The sequence below is a fragment of the Ascaphus truei genome, chromosome 4, assembly GCF_040206685.1.
Source record: "Ascaphus truei isolate aAscTru1 chromosome 4, aAscTru1.hap1, whole genome shotgun sequence".
Lineage (NCBI taxonomy): Eukaryota > Metazoa > Chordata > Amphibia > Anura > Ascaphidae > Ascaphus > Ascaphus truei.
Genome location: NC_134486.1, coordinates 18,335,403 through 18,351,831, shown reverse-complemented (window position 1 = coordinate 18,351,831; position 16,429 = coordinate 18,335,403). Strand labels below are relative to the sequence as shown.

General features: G+C 48.9%; 1 protein-coding gene across 3 annotated transcripts in view; it reads left to right on the top strand.

Annotated features, from left to right (window-relative positions):
- MOCS1 (molybdenum cofactor synthesis 1) overlaps positions 1–16,429 on the top strand; it is a 102,993-nt gene that overhangs the window by 882 nt on the left and 85,682 nt on the right. The gene's annotated exons all lie outside the window — the stretch shown is intronic.

The following is a 16,429-nucleotide window of genomic DNA, read 5'->3' as shown; positions in this document are numbered from 1 at the left end:
GTTCTGCACTACTGTATCATGGGAACTAGTGTGTGTGTGTGTTCTGCACTAATGTATAATGGGAACTAATGTGTGTGTGTGTTCTGCACTAATGTATAATGGGAACTAGTGTGTGTCTGTGTGTTCTGCACTAATGTATAATGGGAACTAGTGTGTGTGTGTGTGTGTGTGTGTGTGTGTGTGTGTGTGTGTTCTGCACTAATGTATAATGGGAACTAGTGTGTGTCTGTGTTCTGCATTAATGTGTGTTGCACATATTTATAATGTGTGTGTGTGTGTGTGTGCCCACTTTATTTGTTCTGGACTAGGAGGATTGCTTCTGAATAGAGTGGTTACTGGAGGCTGCAGTATGGGGTTTTTCACGGAGACCATCCAGCTTTAAACTAGTTAATAGGTTTAAATAGGTGAGAATGATTGGAATGTGTTCCAGCAGTGAAAGGGTGTAGCATTGGTTTGCAGAGCCCCCTCTATTGTCAACAGGGTGTATACCAGCAGGCGGTTATCCAGAGGGGAATCTCGCAGGGTGTATACCAGCAGGCGGTTATCCAGAGGGGAATCTCGCAGGGAGTATACCAGCAGGCGGTTATCCAGAGGGGAATCTCGCAGGGAGTATACCAGCAGGCGGTAATGGGAATCTCGCAGGGAGTATACCAGCAGGCGGTTATGGGAATCTCGCAGGGAGTATACCAGCAGGCGGTTAACCAGAGGGGAATCTCGCAGGGAGTATACCAGCAGGCGGTTATCCAGAGGGGAATCTCGCAGGGAATATACCAGCAGGCGGTTATCCAGAGGGGAATCTCGCAGGGAGTATACCAGCAGGCGGTTATCCAGAGGGGAATATCGCAGGGAGTATAACCGCAGGTCGGTTATCCAGAGGGGAATCTCGCAGGGAGTATACCAGCAGGCGGTTATCCAGAGGGGAATCTCGCAGGGAGTATACCACCAGGCGGTTATCCAGAGGGGAATCTCGCAGGGAGTATACCAGCAGGCGGTTATCCAGAGGGGAATCTCGCAGGGTGTATACCAGCAGGCGGTTATCCAGAGGGGAATCTCGCAGGGTGTATACCCGCAGGCGGCTATCCAGAGGGGAATCTTGCAGGGAGTATACCAGCAGGCGGTTATCCAGAGGGGAATCTCGCAGGGAGTATACCAGCAGGTGGTTATCCAGAGGGGAATCTCGCAGGGAGTATACCCGCAGGCGGCTATCCAGAGGGGAATCTCGCAGGGTGTATACCCGCAGGCTGCTATCCAGAGGGGAATCTCGAAGGGTGTATACCCGCAGGCAGTTATCCAGAGGGGAATCTCGCAGGGAGTATACCCGCAGGCGGCTATCCAGAGGGGAATCTCGCAGGGTGTATACCCGCAGGCGGTTATCCAGAGGGGAATCTCGCAGGGTGTATACCCGCAGGCGGTTATCCAGAGGGGAATCTCGCAGGGAGTATACCCGCAGGTGGTTATCCAGAGGGGAATCTCGCAGGGAGTATACCCGCAGGCGGTTATCCAGAGGGGAATCTCGCAGGGTGTATACCCGCAGGCGGTTATCCAGAGGGGAATCTCGCAGGGAGTATACCCGCAGGTGGTTATCCAGAGGGGAATCTCGCAGGGAGTATACCCGCAGGCGGTTATCCAGAGGGGAATCTCGCAGGGTGTATACCAGCAGGCGGTTATCCAGAGGGGAATCTCAGTGGATGTTCATCTGTGGCAACATGAAGAGATCCAGAGGGAATGAGGACTGTATGAAGCGATAGGGCTCAACCCTTATAATCTGCCCTGCAGAGCGACACACTGTCTGCAGAGCATCATTCCTGTGTGTCTCGCTGTCTGCAGAGCGTCACCCCTGTGTCTCAGTGGCTGCAGAGCGTCACTCCTGTGCGTGCGTGTCTCGCTGTCTGTAGAGTATCACTCCTGTGTGTGTCTCGGCTGCAGAGCAGCGTGTGTGTGTGTGTGCGCCTCACACTGTTTGCAGAGCAGCACTCCTGTGTGTGTGTCTCAGTGGCTGCAGAACGTCACTCCTGTGTGTGCTTGTAGCGCCCCTGTAAGAGCTGTCTCTGGGATGCTTGCATGGGAAAGTGGCTCAGTTCGGAGGGCAGTTTCTTTAGTTCTGTCTATTTAACTCTTGCTACCACAGGGGACAGCACATTGCTTTGAAATGTGTTACTGGCCCATCTGACAACTAAAGTGTAACGTGCCATCCCACATCACTCCGTACGCCTGCTCTTGTCTCCTATTTACTGCCATAATTGCAGTCCGCACTGTATACGTCGGATCCCACGTTGTGCTGTAGAAATGCTCTCCGGAAAGATTTCTGTCGGAGAATGATGCGTTTCCCCAGCAGTATAAAGCACTTTCATTGCAGCCTGCCGGCCAACATTACTGTTCTTCGGAGAGGTAATTATAGTGTCAAGAGCTTCGGAAATCTCGCAGGTGTCTTCTTCAAGTTGTGCGTATGAGGTTTCGAAGTTCTGTACGCTGTAATTTTATGTATGAAGAACTGTAATGTTGGTCCGCTTAAAGGCATCACAACCTGCATCGAATCTGCTTTTCTCCAGGACAAGTCTGGCTACTTGATGTTTGAATCAGAGGTGTAACTAATCCATTATTTAGCTCCCAGCAGTTGGCACAGGTAATGTGGGCTCTCTATCTCATGTGGCAATGCTCAGTCTCGTGCATATTCAGCGTGCAGGCAGGGCGTGGATATGCAGATAGTATAGGGATGGGCGATGGGAACCTTTGTAGTATATAAAGAGCTTTATTCACATCCATTTGTAAGGCTTGTTATACAATTTCATGCTTCACGTTAACTGGCGGCAAAACATAAGGTTACTCTGCTTCTTCCCCTGGTAGCTCTTACCCCTACGCTGGGGGGAGGGAGAGGTACTTATACTCATTTCCCTTAGTATTGGTTAAATTGTGAATCTCCTGCATAGCATCAATAATGTCCCATCTCATGTGGGCCCCGTGGGGAATACAGTCTGCGTCCTGGGATCAGTATCCCATTACTGTGCACTGCGTCCCTCGCACATGCACATTGGATCAGGAGCTTAGTAAGGACCTGCCGGTGGGACGGACCCTGATGAGCACACGCTCGCTCCTCTTCCCGCATGAGAACACTCCTGGGCCATTACTATAGGCGCTTACTATATAGGGCATGTTCCTTAACTGAATTCACAGTAGTAGTGAATCTTTCCTGGTGCATACCGTCCAAATGTCAGCAGAAACAGCACCATGATAATAGAAACAGGAGCGGCTTGAAACAGGCTCTATTGGGAGGCGAAATGTTGAGAATAATCACCTTCTTGAAGACCGGAGGCCTGACCTGTTTGTGTGTATGTATATGCATGTGTGTGTATGTCCAGTGATGTAGCAATGTGTGACCCATAAAATCTTTCATTCCCTGGTATTTTGCATGTGTGTTAACGTGTGCTGCATAGTGAGAGATGAGTCACAGCTGAGATTCTTGTTTTCAATAACAGAGGATATAGCTGACACCACAGAGTGTTTTTGTATAAGATCCTTCTCCTCCTCCCTCTCTCCCCTTGTATAACCTCTCTTCGCAGCTATAGTGAGACAAAATACATTCTTTACACGTTGCATATAATTACATGGTACAGGCCTGCACAACGTGTAAAGTGAGAAAGGCCGAAATACTCCAAGGAAAACAGATTTGGGCCGCACGGTTAAAACAGCATTTATTATTCAAAATTATACATTTATTTACAATGTTTACTTGAAACAAAATTACATTTTAAAATACTAGGCAAGAGAACATTGTTGAATAAAATGGGGTTTATTTGGAGAGACCGCAGACATGCAAAAAACATAATCTCCCCCAGCACCCTTCATCATCATCTCCCCCAGTCCCTTTCAGCAGTCCCCCTCATCTTTTGGCATGAATTTAAAAGCAAAATAAATTAAGTCTGTTGCATATATCCAAATGTTTCAGTTCTGCACATGGAGTAGTTTGGCTTCCTACTTCAAAGCAGTTATACGCCCGACATTTGTATTTTGTAATCGTTTTGTGTCAGGGTCTCTGCCTCGCGGTTTCCGCTCTGCGACTCAGGGTCTCTGCCTCGCGGTTTCCGCTCAGCGGTGCAGGGTGTCTGACTCGCGGTTTCCGCTCTGCGGCGCAGGGTGTCTGCCTCGCGGTTTCCGCTGTGCCGCGCAGGGTCTCTGCCTCGCGGTTTCCGCTCAGCGGCGCAGGGTGTCTGACTCGCGGTTTCCGCTCTGCGGCGCAGGGTGTCTGACTCGCGGTTTCCGCTCTGCGGCGCAGGGTGTCTGCCTCGCGGGTTCCGCTCTGCTGTGCAGGGTCTCTGCCTCGCGGTTCCGCTCTACGGCGCAGGGTGTCTGCCTTGCGGGTTCCGCTCTGCGGCGCAGGCTGTCTGCCTCGCGGGTTCCGCTGTGCGGCGCAGGGTCTCGGCCTCGCGGGTTCCGCTGTGCCGCGCAGGGTCTCTGCCTCGCGGGTTCCGCTGTGCCGCGCAGGGTCTCTGCCTCGCGGGTTCCGCTGTGCGGTGCAGGGTCTCTGCCTCGCGGGTTCCGCTGTGCCGTGCAGGGTCTCTGCCTCGCGGGTTCCGCTGTGCCGCGCAGGGTCTCTGCCTCGCGGGTTCCGCTGTGCCGCGCAGGGTCTCTGCCTCGCGGGTTCCGCTGTGCCGCGCAGGGTCTCTGCCTCGCGGGTTCCGCTGTGCCGCGCAGGGTCTCTGCCTCGCGGGTTCCGCTGTGCCGTGCAGGGTCTCTGCCTCGCGGGTTCCGCTGTGCCGCGCAGGGTCTCTGCCTCGCGGGTTCCGCTCTGCCGCGCAGGGTCTCTGCCTCGCGGGTTCCGCTGTGCCGCGCAGGGTCTCTGCCTCGCGGGTTCCGCTGTGCCGCGCAGGGTCTGTGCCTCGCGGGCTCCGCTGTGCCGCGCAGGGTCTCTGCCGCGCGGGTTCCGCTCTGTGGCGCAGGGTCTCTGCCTCGCGGGTTCCGCTGTGCCGCGCAGGGTCTGTGCCTCGCGGGCTCCGCTGTGCCGCGCAGGGTCTCTGCCTCGCAGGTTCCGCTGTGCTGCGCAGGTCTCTGCCTCGCGGGTTCCGCTGTGCCGCGCAGGTCTCTGCCTCGCGAGTTCCGCTGTGCCGCGTAGGGTCTCTGCCTCGCGGGTTCCGCTGTGCCGCGCACGGTCTGTGCCTTGCGGGCTCCGCTGTGCCGCGCAGGGTCTCTGCCTCGCGGGTTCCGCTGTGCCGCTCAGGTCTCTGCCTCGCGGGTTCCGCTGTGCCGCGCAGGGTCTGTGCCTCGCGGGTTCCGCTGTGCCGCGCGGGTCTCTGCCTCGCGGGTTCCGCTGTGCCGCGCAGGTCTCTGCCTCGCTTTATTGTTTTGCTGATGTAAGTAGAAACATCCTGCATTGTGCTAAGTATCAGGTTACAACCAAGTCTGGTCTAACATGTTTTCCCCACTGAGTAATGCTCAGGAGAAAGTGACAGCCCTGGAACCAGATATGTGAAATATTACACGCTGCTTGTATTCTGTTTCTTCTTCTCGTGACATATTTGCTGTATTATGTTGAGGGAAAGGTGAATTTTTTTTTTCACATTTGAACTAACATAAACTGCGAGGTGTGGCAATACATTGAAACCTGGAAGGGGTTAAATCTGTGGTCCCCCGACCTCCCAGGGGGTCCCTCGTTCTTGAGTTATGAGCCGTTTTGTCAGGTTCACTCCGTGATGACGTTGGGACTTTCTAGTGACACCGTAGCCAAAATTGTAGGTTTTTTTTGTAGGTCAAAGCTGGCAGAAAAAAAGAGTTAGAAATATCTTGAGAATCATGGTGGGGATGTTCCTGTGCCCGAGAGGACCCCAAATTAGCTCGGGGGGACTTCCCAGGCTGAGCTTTATTATTCAGGTTTATTATTAATACATAATAATTTGGGAAGAGATTGCTGCTTTTAAACTGTTGGACACAGTCTCCTTTTGCACACTACATAGGATTGCTTTTTATTACACCAGTAGTTTTTTTTTTCTTCTTAAATGCTTTATTAAAGAATAAGACCATAACAAAATATACTGTGTATATTATAATGAGTTTAACAAAACAAACAATGTTGTTTATATTTGCTAAACAATGAACCGGTTGTATTGTTGGATAACTGCATTGAAGACATGTACTGTCCAACCTCTGTATTAGGGAGCACAGTAAACCGGTAAAAGCACAAGAAAAGAAAAAAACACAAAAAAAATAGTGCAACTGTTTGTGCAACCACACAGGTGCGGGTATAAAAGCAGTCTCGTATGTGGTCTGTAGGTGGCTAGTTTCAGATCAGACACCAATACAAATGAACCACTTGGACAAGGATAAGGATGGTAGTGCAAGTCTATTGAAATACAGTTGTATACAATAAACACAAGGCAATGGCAACTTACAGGGAAGCCCCATGCAAGGTCATTGTACAACAGTCTTGGTGCAGTGTCTGGTAAGGCTGGGTCCAGGGTTGCAGCAGCCGTGCGGAGGCGTGCAGAGGCTGAGGGAAAGCGGGTGCTTTCCCTGGCCTTGGTTGGCGTGTCGGGGGGCGGGCCAGTGACGTCACAGAGCTGGTTCGCCCTCATTGGGCGAACCGCTCACGTGACCGGCCCTGCGCTCCCATGAGCGCGAAATCTAAAATTTGGATAAGACCTACGCTTGCGGAAGCGTGTGTGAGCCCCTGCTAAAGCTGCTCTCATTGCGGCTGCAGGGGCTCACTGGTAAGCAAGAGCACGCCACCATGCCCGAGGCCTTAGGAGTATGGTGAACCAGTGGGGGGTCAGCTTATGTGCACCGCCTTCTGCATATTGTATACAACAGTGTATTTCAATAGACTTGCACTACCATCCTTATCCTTGTCCAGGTGGTTCATTTGTATTGGTGTCTGTTTGATCTGAAACTAGCCACCTACAGACCACATACAAGACTGCTTTTATGCCTGCACCTGTGTGATTGCACAAACAGTTGCACCATTTTTTTGTGTTTTTTTTTTCTTTTCTTGTGTTTTTCCGGTTTACTGCGCTCCCTGTTCCCTGTTCCTTCTACTGCTACAGTAACGGAGGACCCCCAAGGAAGGTCCAGTGAGGATTGAGCTGCAATTCACCTTTGTCTGTATTCAAGGTTTTTATTATTTTCTTTTTTCGTGTGTGTGTGTGTGTGTGTGTGTGTGTGTGTGTGTGTGTGTGTGTGTGTGTTTTTTCCGCTGTCACAGTATTATTTCAGTGTTAAACGCACAGACACACACAGGAGCGCTGAGTGAATCTGTCTTTACAACCTCTGTATTAAACAGAGAAAACTAGGCATTTGCCATAAAACTTTAGTTGATAAAGAGGAAAGTTTTTCTAAGAGTACATTGATAGAAAAGAGTGGGATTCCCGGCGCTATAACATCATGTTACCCCAGTCCATAGAAATGTCCATGGGGCTCTACAGTCCTGGTGATGGATGCAAATGAGTCACAAAACCACAAGTGCTGGCTGGCACCTTGCTGATCTTCCTGTAGGCAAATACAAAAGAGAAAACACACACTTGCGCAGTACCAAGCACTCGATGGCAGCCCTATACACTAGAGCGAATCCTACTTACAAGAATAATTCTTGTTGAATTCAGTGGAGAGAATCTGTTATGTTGTCTGCCGCTTCTCCTCGACTTTACGAACCCCACGTGTAGTCTCTAACTCGTACGCCTCTCCAATGGGTTACCCCTCCCCCCCCCGTGGGTTCCCAGAGAGAGAATAACAAGGGAAAAAGATGGTGCAGATTGCTAACAATATTTAATTAAAACGACACAAAGCCAAAAGCTTACTTGCATAAGCCTGGCTGCAATAAAAACACTTTACAAGTGCCGTCAGCTACTTGTATATTGGTGCCGGGTGTCCCGCATTGTGCCACGAGCACTCTCGCTGCCCGAAGTTCAGAACCGGCACACGTCGCTGACGTCACACAAAGGCGCCTCGGACACCCTCACACACCTCCTTGCCGACGGACACTGTAGCTCCTCCTTCCCAGACGCGTTTCGTGACGCAAGACTGTCACTTCCACAGTGGTGTGGGGAGCTATCCGTTTCCAATGGTTTATATACTCACAAGGGTATAATACACCCCCGACAGTAATTACATATTAAAATGAAACATACTTAAAAATATTTGCAATAAAAAACCTCCTACTTAACACATTGGATATTTCCACTAGAGTACTAGTACCCTGGGGTTCAATGGAAGTATCCTAATCAAGAATTACAATGAACTATTCCTTTAAAAAGGAGGCCAGATCAAAATCTATACTGAGGCCTTTGGGTGACAGGGTCTTCAATGTATATATCCAAAAGCTTTCCCTTTTGGATAAATAATTTCACCTGTCACCCCCCCCCCCCCGCCCCCCCCCTCCAATTGGCCTTTGGGCAATCTATTCCCCTACATACTAGGCCATCTGGTTTTTGATTATGGAACATCTTAAAGTGGTTGGAGACAAAACCTCTTTTGATGATAGCTATATAGATATATCTATCTCAAATGTAAATATACTGTATGCATATTTACATTTGCTATATGCTTTGCTGTGGAGGGTTTTTGTCACTTTTTTAACTCGCCATAACTTAACTATATATATGTAGCCCCTATAAGTAAGAGCGGGCTACTTATCCTTCTCCTACTGGAGTAAGCCCTGGTAAGGGCAGGCGCCAGTAGTAACCATGGGTTTTCCCCCCTCACCAAGCCCTGCCTGGAATGATAGAGGTAGGCCCCTGACTCTGTAGCAGGCCTGAGACAGAGGGGAGGTTCTGCTGACATCACAAGGGGCAGGGCTGGATCTATTTAGTGGGCTGTCCTGTGTGTGTGGGAGAGTCACTTCTGGAAGGTGTTGAGTCTGAGAGTTCTGCCTGTGAGGAGGAGAGGCTGTCAGGCTGTGGAGTTGGAGTGTCTGGCTGGTGTGTCAGAATCTGGAGAGGAGAGTGGCAGTCCTGTATAGTGACCGGAGAAGCCATGCTGGAAGTGCTTGGGAGAGATACTCAGAGCCCCTTTGAGTAGAGCGGACAGAACTATAGAGGTGGACCAATGCCCCTCACCCTGTTCAGGGGGTGAGGGGAAAGACATCTAGCCAGACCCATAGGACCTATCCTTGGGTGGAGGCAGTGGTATTGCAGCCCCAACCAGGCCATCCTGTAGGGTACACTTCTGGAGGATAAGGAGTGAAGGAAAATACCCTGTTGTGTTCATACATTTGGAGTTACTGCTGCCAATGAACTGCTGCTGTGTGTGTTTTCTAAGAGACAATAAAGACACTGCTGTTTTACACAAAAAGACTGTGTGAGAGCTGGATCATTCGCCATGGGACCAGGGTTTTCTCTATAAGGGTCATATCCCACATCCCTGGGACTTATGGAGATGGAGGCGCTACACCATCGTTGCTAAAGAATGGAGGCAAATACCCCAGAAGCCTGGCCCTGTTATCCCCCATACCACCGCAGGAGACTCAGGCCCTCCTGTTCCAAGCAGGGATGCACCACCCAATTACATGTAGCCAGCCCTCAATACACCATAGAGGCACGATCTGTGTCTGGGGGGGGGAAGGAACATGGGCTATGTATGTATGTATGTATGTATGTATGTATGTGCTCTGCCAATCTGCGTTTTTTATGGGTCTTCCTATTCTCCCCACGTATTGTAGTCCGCAGGGACATTCCAGCAAGTATACACAAAATGTAATCTTACAGTTAATGAAAGTATTTGTCATACTTGCTGCCTGTTACATTAGACTGAAATTTATCACATTTGAGGCTGAATGAGCACCCTATACATTTTCCACATGTAAAATAGCCTTTAAGATTGGCTAGCCATGTGGTGTTTTGTTGTCTAGCCCCATCAAGGGGGCAGCTAGGTGCCAATTCAGACTTCAAATTTTTAGCTCGTTAATATACAATCTGTGGGCGTAAATGTAATATTGATTTTAAGATGGGGTCTCTTTGGAGAATTCCCCAATTTCTATTAAGAGTTTTCTGTATCTCTGGGGCCATACTATTATATTTGGTATAAATTCTCCCTTCTTATTGTTTCTGACTTTTTTATCCATCTTAATAAGGGATGTTCTGTCAATGCCCCTAACAGTAAGAAGAGCTTTATTTACCCTCTCCCTATCATACTCCCTCTCAATGAATTTATCTCTGAGAGTGTTCATCTGCTCAGTGCATACATGTTCTTGAGAAAAATTTCTCTTAATTCTTAGAGCCTGGCCCTGTGGGACATTTTTTATCCACCTAGGGTGGTGGTGGCTGGACGCCAAGAGGTATGTGTTGGCATCTACCTCTTTGTGGTATGTTTTTAGTATGTACCACCTCACCTTCCACATATAGGGTATGGTCCAGGAAATTAATACTGTTACAATCGCTACTGAAAGGGAACTTGATATTGTAAGGATTGTGGTTTTTTTGGTGTAATTTGAACATATCTAGTTCTTCCGTAGTGCCCCTCCAGACACACAGCACATCATCGAAAAAACTATGAACAAAATATTCTTGTTATCCCTTTTCTCAATGAAGGGAACCCCATCAACATACAGCAAGGCTGCTGAAAAGTTGCTGTCCTTTGTTTATCACGCTAAAGATACAACTTTTGTTACTGACCTATACCCACTTCATTTGGGAGCTCTTCAATTTTGGGATAAAATATGTAATTATAGGTTTATTAGAAATCAATAAACCCTCCTTCCATCTCTGGTCGATTCAGGGAATGATGTTTCCCATTCATATCAACGCGTTCACGTGCCTCAGTTATAATGTACAGGGACGCTGCTGTCTTTACTGGGCATCTTTTACCCTACTTTTTTTTTTTAACGTCAAAGTCACTAATCCTAAAAATATTACATGCTCCATTTATAATGGTCTATATTGTATATGTTGTAGGAAGATGTTGCTAACCAGTTCATTGCCACATGAGCCAGTAGAGCTCTTCGATGTGGGACATTGCACTGAGATGTTTACCAGACTATTATAGTATTGCAGTTGAATAAAGAAGCATGTAGGGGAGTTGTCTTAGTGCAACATTTATAATGGGACGCAGGAAAGTTTGTGTGTCTCTTCCACCGGTTTCAATACCTACTGGAAGTACTTAGAATGGTATGTGTAGGTGCACAGGTCTGTAGGGTCCCGATCCGCTTCTAAAGAGATCTGCAGGTCTCTACATGGTAACCTATCTCCATGTTGGAGCAGTGCAGCAGTTTGTACAGCTTGAGGCGGCCAGCACATGCTTATAGGGGTCCATGTTTTATAATGGATTTGAAGCCCAAGGTGTGCTCATTTGCATGTCATTTCCCAGAATCCCTGGCTGCAGGAAGCTTTGTATGGTGGAAAGCAGGGTTGCAGACCTGTCTGAGACATGATTGTGCTCACAAGTGCTATCTTTATTTGATGTACAGCTTGATGCAAAACCTCCATGTGCAAGAAACTCGCCGGAGCTGTAGATCACGTCTTGGACGTAGTTTTTAAATGCAGAGAATAAAAACCATGATAAGTTATTGGCTACAGAAGGACCAGCAGGACATTGCATCGCACGCAGGCCCTCTGGCAAGAATTACGGGAGGCCACTTGTACTTTGCATTATTAATTACATCTTTATGTAGTTTGGGTAGCAGGTGATCTACTACATGGAGTGATGAGCTTGTACTAACTGGATCGCTAATTGGGAGGGTGTATGCATTGATCATAATGTGTGCAATACAATTATATATAACTGGTTCACTTGAGCTTTTCAGCGGTGCCCATGGGGCTATTTGTCAAGATTACGATATTGAAGACTTGCATCATATTGAAATGTTGCGTCGCGTTGCGTTTTAAGGTGTGGCAAGATATGCAAGCCCTCTCCTAAGTCCGTAGGAACAGCGCAGAATCGTTGACATTGCACCTTTTTTAAGCTCCTATCCCAGTATATTAATGTAATGCATAAGGCAGGGAAACGTGTCATTCCTTTGGAGAAAATGTCAGACTTTTTCCTACTCCGAATACTCAAGAAAATAAGTGTGTAATTTCACTGCTGTGTAATTTCTATAAGGGAAAATGTGAGGAAGTATTACTTTACAGAAAGGGGTAGTTTTGTGGAATAGTCACCAACGGCGGTGTTGGGGACCAACACAGTAAGGGAGTTTACCAATGTGACAGAAACCCACAGATCACCTGAGGTTCTCCAGCAGAGCGGATAATGGTCCGACGCGTTTGTCAGAGCGGCTCTTCTCTGCCGTCAAACTCTGTTTCTACGCATCAGGATAACAAAAGTTTAGAGCCAAGGGGGTTGACCCCACCACTCCCACCCCCTTCTCTCCCTCCTCCCCTTCTCTTCCTCCCCTCTCTCTCCTTCCCCTCCCCCTTCTTCTCTCTCCTCTTTTTCTTGCCTCTTTTCTTTCGGTTCACTAAGTGCACCAGAGGACTTGCCTTATTCTGGTGTAGTCCTACTTTGTTCTATCTCTTTATTATAAAAACAAAAACCTATGTATTAGGCAAAAGATGTAACATGGTGTTTGTTTAATGTATATCTGCCTAATAAAAAAATATTGGAAAAAAAAAGAAAGTTTAGAGCCCCTGTACAGAGCGGTGTGGATGAAATACAGTATAGAAAGGTGACCGTGACAAGTCGGAGCCTGAGAGTTTTATTTTTAAATGCTCGTTAAACACATTTCTTCCATGTAACCCCCATCTGTCACGGGGCAGGTGTGTGCAGAAAAGGGGCAATTCTGACATTTTCGATAAAACCGCTTTGTAATATCTTAAGAATAGACGCTGAGAGGCTTGTTAACCCAAATACCACCCCGTGCAGAACTGATTTATCAAAAATAACACACGTGCCGGATATTGCATGAACTGCAGCTTTAACCCAAATACCACCCCGTGTAGCACCAATGGGAATTGCAGTTCATGGGCGTAATGCGTAATTACCACTTTGAACCCTTCAGCTGCCAGAGCAAGGATGGGCAACTCCAGTCCTCAAGGGCCACCCACGGGCTGTAAGGCTATCCCTGCTTCAGCACACAATGATTGAACCACCCGTATCCTTAAAACACAGGTATCCTTACAACCGGGCCTGTTGTTGGCCCTTGAGGACTGAAATTGAGCACCCCCCTGATATGTCCTTTCCAATTCTTTGCAGCATCCCCCTTCTCTTTTTTTTTTTGTTTTTTTTTTTATGAACGAAGATCCCTAGATAGGGTAGACGTCCACCCTGATCGTCTCTTTCTTGTATTTTATTTCGTTACTTTACAGCAGGGGTCTCCAAACTCCGTCCTCAAAGGCCGCCAACAGGCCGGCTTTTATGGATATCCTTGTTTCAGCACAGGCGACTGAGTCACTGACTGAGCCACCTGTGCTGAAGCAGGGATATCCATAAACGCCGGCCTGTTGGCGGCCCCTGAGGACGGCGTTTGGAGACCCCTGCTTTACAGGGTCTCTTCTTGCCTGTTGCAGCGTTGCTTTTATTTGTGCAATCTGATTCGCCTTTCAGGAGATATGAGCGTGTGAAATATTGCGCGTCTCCGGGAGTTCCCACGGCGCTCTCCCCAGAGCTTGGTGCAGTATAACGTCGCCATGGTAACCTCTAAAACCGGGACTGGTTTCGTTGGCTTCTTTTGTTTTAAGAGCAGGACTTGCAGCGGGTACACGCACTAATAATATATACGAGTTAAAGTCCTATAGACTTCTGCAGGGAATGGCGACTTTAGATAGTAATTAAATGTTGCCCAAAATAGCAGTTTGTGCCGCGTTCTGAGGATAACCCTCATAGAAATCCGTGGGGGTTTTGGTGTTTAAAAGAAAAGCACAAATGACCGCTTTGGACAATATAAAATGTACCCCTTTTTAATCTGCTTTGAAGACGTCTGTCCCGCGCTGGAGGATTCAAATGAACAGGATTATGCTGTCCCCTTAAAGCAGGAGTCCACGCTGCGTTTTAAATTATTTTATTTTTAATTTATTTTTCGCTTTTTTAATGTGCATCAATACAATCCACACAATAAGTAATTGGCTAAGTTCCGATCGATCTGTTCTCCTGTGTTCTGTCGGTGAAGATTCGGCTCTGGGGTTCACTATATGGCTGTCAGTGCAGCAGAAGAGGACCGAAGATGCAAAGTTCTGTGGGGAAGATCATGTGACCAGAAGTCACTAGATAACAATTGATGCACAACTCCTGCAGTGCCACAGGGCCAGGGAAAAGGAAGCGAAAATAAACTTTGAGAAAAACTTAGGCAGCTGATCTCTGCAAATCTTCTTGTGCGTAGAACCAGTGCAGTGTGACGAGACGTTTTGTTAATATTTTATATACCTGTTAATATTTTAAAAGGAAAACCCTCTTTGCGCCTACGGTACGTTTCTGAGGGAAGAGGGTAAATGGTATCTTTCAACTATTATAAATTATTAACAGTACTATTACCGATGCTCTTTTCATAAGGATGATCTGCCTACCCCTCTTTCTCTGAAAGCCTGTGTCTGATAACAAATATTAGAACATTCACCAAATATCTTCCCTACCAGGGGGTTCTTCAGTGCATCTCAAACCAGGGGGTTGTCTTCCCTGCTAGCAGTGATGGGGGCAGAAGGCATATACTATTTAGACATCTTGGTCAAAGGCAAATATTAATATTATTTACTAGCTGAGAGCCCCGGCGTTGCCCGGGATGTTTGTGGTGTGGGTGTGGCATTTGGGTGAGGAGTGGTCAACGCGGCCCATGTGCGGTGGTAGTGCTGCTGTGGCTGTACTGATGGTGATTGTATCGGTGTGCTGATTTGGGAGGGTTTGGTGCTGATGTGGGGGTGCGGATGTGGGTGTGCCGATGGGGGAGGTGCAAAGGTGCCGATGTGTGGGTGCTGATGGTGTTGATGGGGGCTGAGAATGGCGGGGAGCCGAGAATGCCAGTGTGCTGGGGGGGCATGGGATAGCGGTGTGCTGATGTGGTGGTGCTGGGGATAGTGTGTGTGTGTATACACGTGTGTGTGTGTGTGTGTGTGTGTATACATGTGTGTGTGTGTATACGTGTGTGTGTATACATGTGTGTGTGTGTGTGTGTGTGTGTGTGTGTGTATACATTATGTGTATGTATACGTGTGTGTGTGTGTATGTCTACGTGTGTGTGTGTGTGTGTACGTGTACATGTGTGTGAGTGTACGTGTACATGTGTGTGAGTGTACGTGTACGTGTGTGTGTGTGTACGTGTCTCCATGTACATGTGTGTGTGTGTCTACGTGCGTGTGTGTCTACGTGTGTGTCTGTGTCTACGTGTGTGTGTGTGTGTGTGTGTGTATCAATATCGTCCTAGCTAATCCTGCCGCATCACATTTTACATACAGTTAAAAAAAAAAAAAAAAACAGCAGCAAAATGTGATTTAAAAAGCAAAGGGGAAGAAGGTCACAAGAGGAACAATTGGGGGAGCGAGCTGGAGGCCAAGTCCCCGGTAGCGCTGAGCGGGCGGCGCTTGTGGCGGGGAATGACATATATAGATAAATGTAATACCCCGCTCACGTGGCGCGCGTGCACACACTCAGCCGCGATCGGCGCGTAGGTAAAATATCTATACTTGCCTGAAATACCCGCAATGCCCCCCCCTCTCCTCCCCCGCGCGCGTACAAGCCGGACACCCGACGTTCATGCTTGGAGCGCTCTCCAGGCATGAGCGCGCTCAGCGGCAGCGGGGACTTAGCCTTAGGCCTCGGGCATGGTCAGCGCCTAGGCGCTGAGGCGCGCTGCTGCTCGGCAGTGGGCCCCTGCAGCTGCAATGAGAGCGGCTTTAGCAGGGGCTCGCGCACGCTTGCGTCTTATGAAAATGTAAAATTTTCGCGCTCAAGGGAGCGCAGGGCCGGTCACGTGAGCGGTTCGCCCAGTGACGTCACTGGCCCGCCCCCGGACGGCGCGCTAACCAAGGCCAGGGAAATCGCCCGCCTTCCCTCAGCGCGCCTCCACGGGTTGAGTCACCATGGACTGCAGCCGTGTGGAGGCGCGCGGAGGCTGAGGGAAAGCGGGTGCTTTCCTTAGTGCGCGCGCCGTCCTGGTAGCGTGTCTGGGGGCGGGCCAGTGACGTCACGTAGCTGGTTCACCCTTCTTGGGCTAACCGCTCACGTGACCGGCCCTGCGCTCCCCTCGGCGCCAAAACTTAAATTGAGATGTCGCCTGCGGAAGCGCCCCCGAAAGCCGCCCTCATAAAGGATGCCGGGGGTAATCCAATGGCTAAGCGCTGACCATGCCCGCGGCCTTAGAAGGAAACTTTGAAATGTGTGAAGAGTAGGGGAGAATACGAAGCCCTCCTGTGTACAGTACAGCAAATAATACCACTTGTGAGCACTTTCACACGTCTCATAAATGGTAGTCATTACCCAGAATCCCTGGCTGCAGTGAAAGCACCTGATGCTTGGAGATCATGGCGACTAGCCGGGTTGCCGACCTGAAAGAGACATGTGCTCGCAAGTGATGTTTGTATTTGCTCTTCAC